Consider the following 9,112-nt stretch of genomic DNA (forward strand, 5'->3'; position numbering starts at 1 on the left):
CCTCCTGGGTCCCAGTCAGATGCTCGAGCCCCTCAAACAAGTTTACCCAGAGCTGATGCAGGCAGGGTGTGGCTGGGATTCTGTGGAGATGGTGGTGATGCTCCAGCAGGTACATAGCCAATTGGAGTCCCCAGGTGCAGGAAATGGCACCCAACAATGTTTGGCAGAGGCCACCACTGTTGGAAGCTGACCACAGTGGAGAGACTGGTGCATGATGTCCACAGCATAAGGAGTTGTCCAAGGAGTAGTTGTTGGTGATTGCCATGCATGTCTGTGTCCCAGTCAGTGGGGAATATCACCCAGTATGAGCTGGGCATTGCTAAGGTGCTGCAATACATGTCCTAGTCAAGGTGTTGAACGGTCTCACCATGCTGCAGACATTGGGGGGGCTGGCTGTGCCAGCCATCCCTGAAGTTTGGTCTTTTCTATCAGTGAAGCGTCTGACTGTCTCATCCCTTCCTGCCCCTTGGACAGTGGCTCTCACTGGCAGTGCTGCCAGTCCCACCACCCTGGAGTAATGTTACAGACTCAGTGGGTGTAATGGGGAAGGGCTGACAAGACTGTCATAATATACATCTATGTATATAATGGTGTGTAGACAGGCAGTGATTGACACACAGGATGACCAGTAAACGCACAGAACAGAGCAGCCAATCACCAGACAGGACACTACCACTATAAAGCCAGAGGGCACCAGGTTTCCTGCTCTCTCTGGACCCAGCTGCTGAGACGGTCAGAGTCCGTGAGCTAGCCAGTGCAAACACCATGCGGTAGCTAGTAAGTCTGGTCAGGCTATCATCAGGTCTCCAGTCAAGTCAGCATAGTGTCAACCCACAGTTGAACAAGTATAATAAGATGTTAAATAAATAGTGTTGCATCTTAGTATTGGAGGTCTGTCTCTCACTACACTGCATCAAGTGCAGTCCACATTGACCCAACACATCAAAGGCCATATCCTAAGTGAAGATGAAGGCCTCCCTGGCCCTGTAGGCTAACTAGACCCTCTCTGCTCCCTCCTGAACTCCATCCACCTGCAGGCCCTCCCAGGCTCATCTTACTCCAGCACATTGTCCTGCTTTGGCAGGTTGTGGAGAACTCAGCAACCCTGTGGGGGCTATACTGCAGTGTGCCACCAGAGCAGTTGAGGCAGCAGAACTGCATCTCTAGTCCACTGACAGTCCAGGTGGCCACAGCATGGTCCTCATTGTATGTGATCTTGGCATTGGTCACCAACCACAACCTCCATTGGCCAGGTCCTCACCAGATACCCCTTGTCTGCCCCAAGAGTGAACCAGCCATCCTGGGGTGGATGTCTTGAGTGCCCTAGGATGTAGTTGTCATGCACACTCCCTGAGAAGCATGCACTCGTGCATGATCTTCAGGTGGTAGTCAAATTGATGTTCAGGGACTGGAACCCTTTCCTGTTATGCAGAATACTCTCTGATGGCCTGGTGAATGCAAGGCAACATGTGCCATCTATTAGCCCTTGGACTCAGGGCCTCAAGGCTGAATACAAAACACTGCAGATCTGAATTAAAAACCATGCAGGAAACACTTGGCAGGTCTGGTAGTATCTGTTAAATGAATCATAGATTCTTCTTTCAGTCGTGCAAATCTGATCCTTACCTGTGCCACGGTTTGTCCAGTGTGTGAAGATGTTGGGGCTGACAAAAATTGAATCACAATGATCTAGCAACGTAAAAGTAGCGCTGAAGGCAGAACGTCGCCACCTGGGTGCGAAGGCACACCAGCGCCTGGCTACCCCACCTCAGCAGCAACCCAGTGAGTCTCTTATCCCAGAAGAACTCTACAAGCATTCTCTGGATCTTTGTGACAAAGTCAGGGGGTGGGTTCAAAATGACCAGGTACCACTACATGGAGGCTATCAGCTGGTTTAAGATGAGAACTCAACCCCTGTAAGAGTACTCTGAGCCATCCTGTCCAGCGTCTGAAGTGAGCAGTGACCTTGGTTTCCAGCTCCTGCTCGTTAGCTGGCCAGGACTCTTCAGCAAAGGTGGGCTCCCAAGTAGAGGAGGCTGGTTCTGCTCCAGGTGAAAGGCCTGAGCTCCTCTGGGAGGGTTTCCATTTGCCACGGACCATCCAGCAGTCTGGAACATTTGGCCCAGTTGATCCTTGCAGAGGACGTGACGGAGTACACAGCCTGGCATTCTCTGCAGGTCAGCAGCATCGGTGAGCATGAGAACATCAGTGTGAGCCGAAAGGACCACCCAATGCCAGGCCCACGCAGAAGCGGTCCCGACCACCACCACCTCCACTGGAGGCGCAGGAAAGGTTCCATACAAATAGAATAAAGTTGGCCAGACATAGGGCGGCCCTGACTCACTCCTCCTCTCCCAAAGCGAAGGAGCACCGTGAGGGACCCGTTAATCTTAACCAGACACTCTACGGCTGCACACAGAAGTCAGATTAGGGTGACATATTGTGTCCCGAACCTTTATGCTTGCAGAGTCCCAAAATATTCGTGATCCACCCTGTTGAACGACTGATCCAGGAACACAAAAGGCGTTTAAAATACCAGCCCTCTGGGAATGATGGACCAGGTTCTGCACCAGTTGGATGTTGTCGTGGATCGTGCAGCCTGAGACTGTTGGACTGGTCAGGGTGGATTATGTGGATTGGCGGAAATCTTGCAATCTGTGCTGAGGAGGGAGACTGGACGCCAGTTTTTAAGATGGCAGAGATCCTCCCCCCCCCCCCCCCCCCCCCCCCCCCTCCCTCTTTGGCAGCTTGGCAATGGTGACTCTGTGCCATGATTGGCATCTCCCCGGTCACAATACTTTCCCCCAGGACCCCAGCATAGTCGCTTCCCAGAACGCCCTAAAGAAGAAGATGTGCGGGTTAGGTGGATTGGCCATGATAAATTGCCCGTAGTGTAAGGTTAATGGGGGGATTGTTGGGTTGTGGGTTTAAGTAGGGTGATCATTGCTCGGCACAACATCGAGGGCCGAAGGGCCTGTTCTGTGCTGTACTGTTCTAAGTTCTAACTCCACGGTCAGCCCATCCAGCCTCGACAGGCCGTCAAGGGTGGCAGTCAGCTCCCGCAATCTTATTGGGATATCAAGTCTCCCGGTGCCCTCCGGGCCGACCTGAGGCAGGTCCTGCCACAAAACTCTGCAAGCATCCTCGTTGGACGGATCCGGAGAGAGGAGGGTGCTGTAGATGCTTCAAATCTGGGCCCTGAGGCGAGGGACTCGTCATCGTCCAGCAGCGTAAGGAGCTGTTGACGGCTCCCGTGCCTTTTTTCCAGTGAGTAGAAGAAGGGGGGACGCGGTCCATGTCAATGAGGATCTGGATCCATGACCTCACAGAGGCGCCCGGGACCCGACAATTTGCAGGTCCTGCAGCGTGCCCTTCTTCGCTCTGTATACCAGTGGCAGGGCCGGGACCTCATCTGGCTGACCGAGGATGTGACTCTGGGTCGAGCACCTCAGTCTCCAACTCCTCGACTCTGATATCCGCCTCCTTTGTCGATCCCTTCGCTTACTCCTGACAGAAGGTATGCACATGAGTCTTGCCCACATTCCACCATAGCCTCAAGGAGGGGAAGCCTCCCTGCTTCCTTCTCCAGCCGGTCCAGAAATGACAAAACTAACCCAGGAACCGCTCATCCTCCAGCAGCAGGTTGTGCCAGTACTCGGATGGCAACTGAGCATGAGACGGAGTCCTGCCTACATGAGACAGTGGTCCGAGCACGGCACCTGCTGCCCAAAAGCTGTCGGGACACGAGGCAGGGACGCCCTTGAAATGTAGAGGCGGTCGATCTGGACGCTCCGATTCCAGGCTTCTCAAAGTGAAGACGCTGGAGTCAGGATGGAGAATCCGCCAGCGTCCACCAAGTCAAAGAACATGACCAGGTTCCTTAACTTCACTACCGCGTGAGAGCTGTACTGGGTACCAAGGCCGCCCTTTGTCCCGAGGGTGCAATTGAAATCCCACCCCAGGACCATGCACTCGCCCGCGACGATGGTGCCAAGATGAGTGGACACTTGTTCGAAGAAAGCCGTCTGCTGCTGGCCAGCCTCAGGAGCGAGCGTAGACATTCACGAAGTGAAGTGCCTCAACCACCCCCCTTGCGGACCGTAAGGTGCAGCAACCGGCCTGGCACTGGCTCCTACAGCCTTCCTAGAGCAATTGGAAAGCAAAATGATTCATTGCACAATTGTCAGTCAGCTAAACAGCCCCCCCCCCCCCCCCGCCCAACTCTCTTGTGACAGTTGGGTGAGCATGGCACTTTACACCCAGCTTTCGGGTCAGCAACCAGAAACGTGGCGGGTCTGCGGGAGCAGTGGAGGCCAAAAGAGGCCACCACCCCCACATAGGTAACCCTGGTCATCCCCGCCACCGGTGTAAGTGGAGTGGCCATCAGGGCAAAGGGCCATGCCCACCCCAATGTGGGCTTTGTCGCATTGGAATTAATTGAAGAAATCGACAGTGGGAAGGGGGTGTTGGGGAAGAGCGAGGTGGAATGATGTACTCTTCCCCCTAGGAAGGTTTACGGGGGAGTGAGGCAAGGAAGGGAAGAGAGAACAAGGGACACAGTGGGAGGAGGTCAGCAACACAGGAAGGTGGGGCACCGTGGATGGAATGGTGCCTGAGGTGAGAGACTCCTGAGACTCCGGGTGAAGCTGGAGGGTGGGAGGATTGGGTATCTTTAGCCAGGAGGGGGCCCAGCAAAAAACAGTCTGTGCTCCCACCGTGGGTCATCACACCGAGGTAAGTGACTCTGGCTTGAAAACGTCTTTGGCCCAAGTAGGGCTCAGCAAAATGCAGTCTGTGCTCCTGCCCTGGAACATCCACCCAATGGAATCGACCTCCTCCCTGCTGGTGTATAGGGTCTTCAGCCAGGGAAGGGCTCAGCAACCAACCGATCTCCCCATCCTGGAACAAGCACACCAGATAAAACGAGGAAGGCATGACGTTGGGAGAATTTGGCAGAGTTGGGCCCTCAGCCTGGGTGGAGCCCAGCAAACAAGCAGTCCAAAAGGGCTTTACTCCCAACTTGTTGTTGCAGCCACCTTCCTGTTATTTTTCCTTCTCTCCCTCCTCTCTCTCCTTCCCTCTCTCCTCTCTCTTGGGGCAGCAGAGTGGTTTGCATTAAGTTGATATTTTCTCTCCATTCTAGTTATGACTAACATTACATTCTGTAGTCACTCCTTCCTTCCATATGTATGGTATGCGTTGTCTGGATAAGCGTGCAAGAAACAATATTTTTCACTGAATACTAATACATGTGACAATAGTAAATCAAATTAAAGTTGATTCACAGCTCCAGGGTCCCAGATTCAATTCCCGATTGCCTGTGCAGAATCTGCATGTTCTCCTCGTGTCTGTGTGGCATACCTGCGGGTGCTCCGGTTTCCTCCCATAGTCCAAAGATGTGCAGGCGTTATGGGCCAGGGTTTGGAGAACCCCAAAGTGTATCATGGAGATCACCTGACCCACAACTTTTAATAGATTGCGGTATGGGGAGCACACGGCTCACTCTACAGGTGTGGTACAGCAGAAATGGAAAAGTATTTTTTAAAGCAAAACAATGTTTATTCAATGAACTCAAGTTAACCTTTTTAAAACATACAGTGAACATCTTAGCAACCATCAATTCAAATACAACCCCCAAAGAATACAACACTAAGTAATCCTTAATAACTTCCCAAACAACACCCAGAAGACAGAAGAAACACCTTTTAACAGAAGCACATCAGGTTTACATTCTCTACTGAAAACATTTATAATTCTGAATTCACCAAATGATCAAGAGATAGTCTTTTCATGACAGAGAGATCAACAGTACACCACACCTGCTCTGTCTGGCTTCAGCCCCAACACTGAAAACGAAACTAAAACACACCCTGGAGCAAACAGCCTAACATGAAAGTAAAAAGCTGACAGAGAGCCCAGCTCCACCCACACTCTGACATCACTAATAAACACTTTCTTAAAGGTACATTTCTTAAACACCCATTTCTTAAAAGTACTCCCACATGACACAGGTTAGGCAGATTGACCATGCTAAATTGTCCTTAGTGTCCAAAAAAATTAGGTGGGGTTGCTGGGTTAAGGGCAGCATAGTGGCCTAGTGGTTAGCACAGCTGCCTCACGGCGCTGAGGTCCCAGGTTCGATCCCGGCTCTGGGTCACTGTCCGTGTGGAGTTTGCCCATTCTCCCCGTGTCTGAGTGGGTTTCGTCCCACAACCCAAAAATGTGCAGGGTAGGTGGATTGGCCACGATACATTGCCCCTTAATTGGAAAAAATAATTGGGTAATCTAAATTTATTTTTAAAAAGGTGGGATTGCTGGGTTATGGGGATAGGGTGGAGGTGTGGGCTTGGGTGGGGTGCTCTTTCCAAGGGCAGGTGCAGACTCGATGGGACCGAATGGCTTCCTCCTGCACTGTAAATTCTATGATTCTTCTCTACAGTCAATTCAGCAGCAACCAAAACTGGAAACAGCAGCAGCAACAGAGGCAGAGAGCAGCTGCAGCCACAATGTAGATTGGCCATGATTATTTGCCCCTCAATTGTAAAAAAAATAATGGGTACTCTAAATTTGTTACTGTGCAGAGTACGGACTTTTGGGTCAATTCATTGGCTTTCAGCAATCAATCAACCTGAGTCCCACCCCATTTCCTCTCTATACCGACAAGTCTGAACCTCCTCCTGTTTAATCTAGCAGAGTGCTCCCACCTGTAACTTCTGTATTCTGCTGCTTGACTTAAAGTTGCATGTCCATTAATCATCCACGGATCAAAAATACTAACGGCAAAATGAAAGGGGAAATCCGGGAATAAACAGGAAGGATGCTTAGAGCCGAAGTATCTGTTCTGTACTGTACCAGTTTGTGTTTGAAAGTTTGTTGCATTATTTGTAAAATGAATAAAACTCTGAAAAAATATATGTATACAAAGCTTTCTTTACTTAAAGTAGATAAGGTCCCAGAAGTGCATGAGTTGCAGCCAAGAATACTGAGGGAAGTGAGAGTGGAAATTTCAGGGGCACCAGTGATTTCTTCCAGTCTTCCTTAGACACACGGAGGGTGCCAGAGGTCTGGAGAGTTGTAAATTTTACAGCTTTGTTTAAAAAGAGGTGCAAGGATAAAGCCGGAACTACAAGCCATACAGTTTGACTTAAGTGGTAGGGAAACGTCTGGAAACTACAACTCAGAATAAAATCAATGGTCACTGAGACAAGGGCAGGAAAATTCAGGAAAAAGTGCAGAATTCATTTCTGGAAAATCATGAAAATCAACTAACTTGCTGGAGTTTTTTGAGCAGGTAACAGAGAAGGTTGATAAGGGTACTGTTGTTGACATGATGTATATAGATTTTCAAAAGGCTTTGATACAGTGCCACAAAACAGACTTGTGAGTAGAATTCTAGCCAAAGGGAAGGAATTGGCCAAATGACAGGAAACAGTAGTGATAAATGATTGTTTTTCAGATCTGAGGAAGGTTTGTGGTGGAGTTCCTCAGGGATCAATGTTGGGACCCTTGTTTTTCCTGATTATATATTAATGACCCTCCTAGACTGTGGTGTTCAAGGCATGATTTCAAAATTTGCAGATGATACTAAGATTGGAAACATTGTCAACTGTGATGTGGATAGTCTTGAATTTCAAAAGGACATGGACATGTTGGTGGATTGGGCAGACAGCTGGCAGATGACGTTCAATGTAGAGAAGTCAGGGGTGATGCATTTTGGCAGGAAGTATATGGAGAGAGAGTATAAATAAACGGTGATACACTAAAGGGGATGCAAGAATAGAGAGACTTCAGTATAAATGTACATAAGGCATTGAAGATGCAGGGTACGTTGAGAGAGCAGTTAATGAAGCAGATAGTATTTGAAGCTTTATTAATAGGGCATTGAGTCCAAAAATAATGAGGTCATGTTGAACTTGTATAAGAGACCAGTTAGGCCCCGTCTGGAGTTCCCCATCCAGCTCTGGATGAATGAAATGAAAATGAAATGAAATGAGGAAGGATGGGAAGGCATTGGACTGAGGAGACTCATAAGAATGATTCCAGGGTTAAAAACTGTGGGCGAGATTCTCCCAATACGGGAGAAATCGTAAAGCTGCCGTAAAACCCGGGCGGGTTTTACGGCAGCGCGCCCCTTCCCGACCGGGGACCGATTCTGGTCCCCGGTCGGGGCTAGCAGCCCGACGCCGTAGGCTCCGGCAAGACGGGCTTAACAAAAATCGTTAAGCCCGCTTGCCGGAGTTAGCGCCGGCTGACGCGTCATATGACGTCAGCCGCGCATGCGCAGTTTGGAAGACTCCAACCCGCGCATGCGCGGGTGACGTCATCGCGTTTTTGCGCGAAACCCGCGCATGCGCGGGCCGGGTTGCCCCTCAGCGAATGGATACTGCGGGGCGGCGGAAGGACAAGTAGTGCGCGGGCATCGGGCCCGCTGCCCGCGATCGGTGCCCACCGATCGCGGGCCCATGGCACCCATCGGTGCCATGGTTATTAATAGCGAGTTTGTGACGCCGTTTTTACGAACGGCAAGACCAGGTGTGTTTGCCGTTCGTAAAAACGGCGGAAAGGGCTGGGACTTCGGCCCATCTAACAGCTGTGAATCGCTGCCGGCCGTAAAAAAACGGCGGCAGCGATTCGGGTCGGGACTTCGGCGGGGGGGTGGGAGAATAGCGGGAGGGCGGCAAAAATGTCGGGAAGGCCCTCCCGCTATTCTCCCACCCGTCGTGGGGGGCGGAGAATTTCGCCCTGTAGCTATGAGGATAGATCTGAAAGTTTGGGACTGCTTTCCTTGGAGAAAAGAAGGTTGAGATGAAATTTGATAGATCTATGTGGAGTTTGCAAGTTCTCCCCGTGTCTGCGTGAGTTTCCCCCGGGTGCTCCAGTTTCATCCCAGAATCCAAAGATTTGGTGGATTTGCCATGCTAAATTTCCGCTTTGTGTCCAGGGATGTACAAGTGAGGTTACGGGTACAGGGCTGGGATTGGGTATAAGTTGGGTGCTCTTACAGAGTGTCAATGCAGACTTGATAGGCTGAATGGCCTTTTTCTGCACTGTAGGAATTCTATGATTCACTTATAAGGTTGCCAACTGTGACTAAATATATTCCTGGAGGTTT

Source organism: Scyliorhinus canicula, chromosome 18, assembly GCF_902713615.1.
Source record: "Scyliorhinus canicula chromosome 18, sScyCan1.1, whole genome shotgun sequence".
Lineage (NCBI taxonomy): Eukaryota > Metazoa > Chordata > Chondrichthyes > Carcharhiniformes > Scyliorhinidae > Scyliorhinus > Scyliorhinus canicula.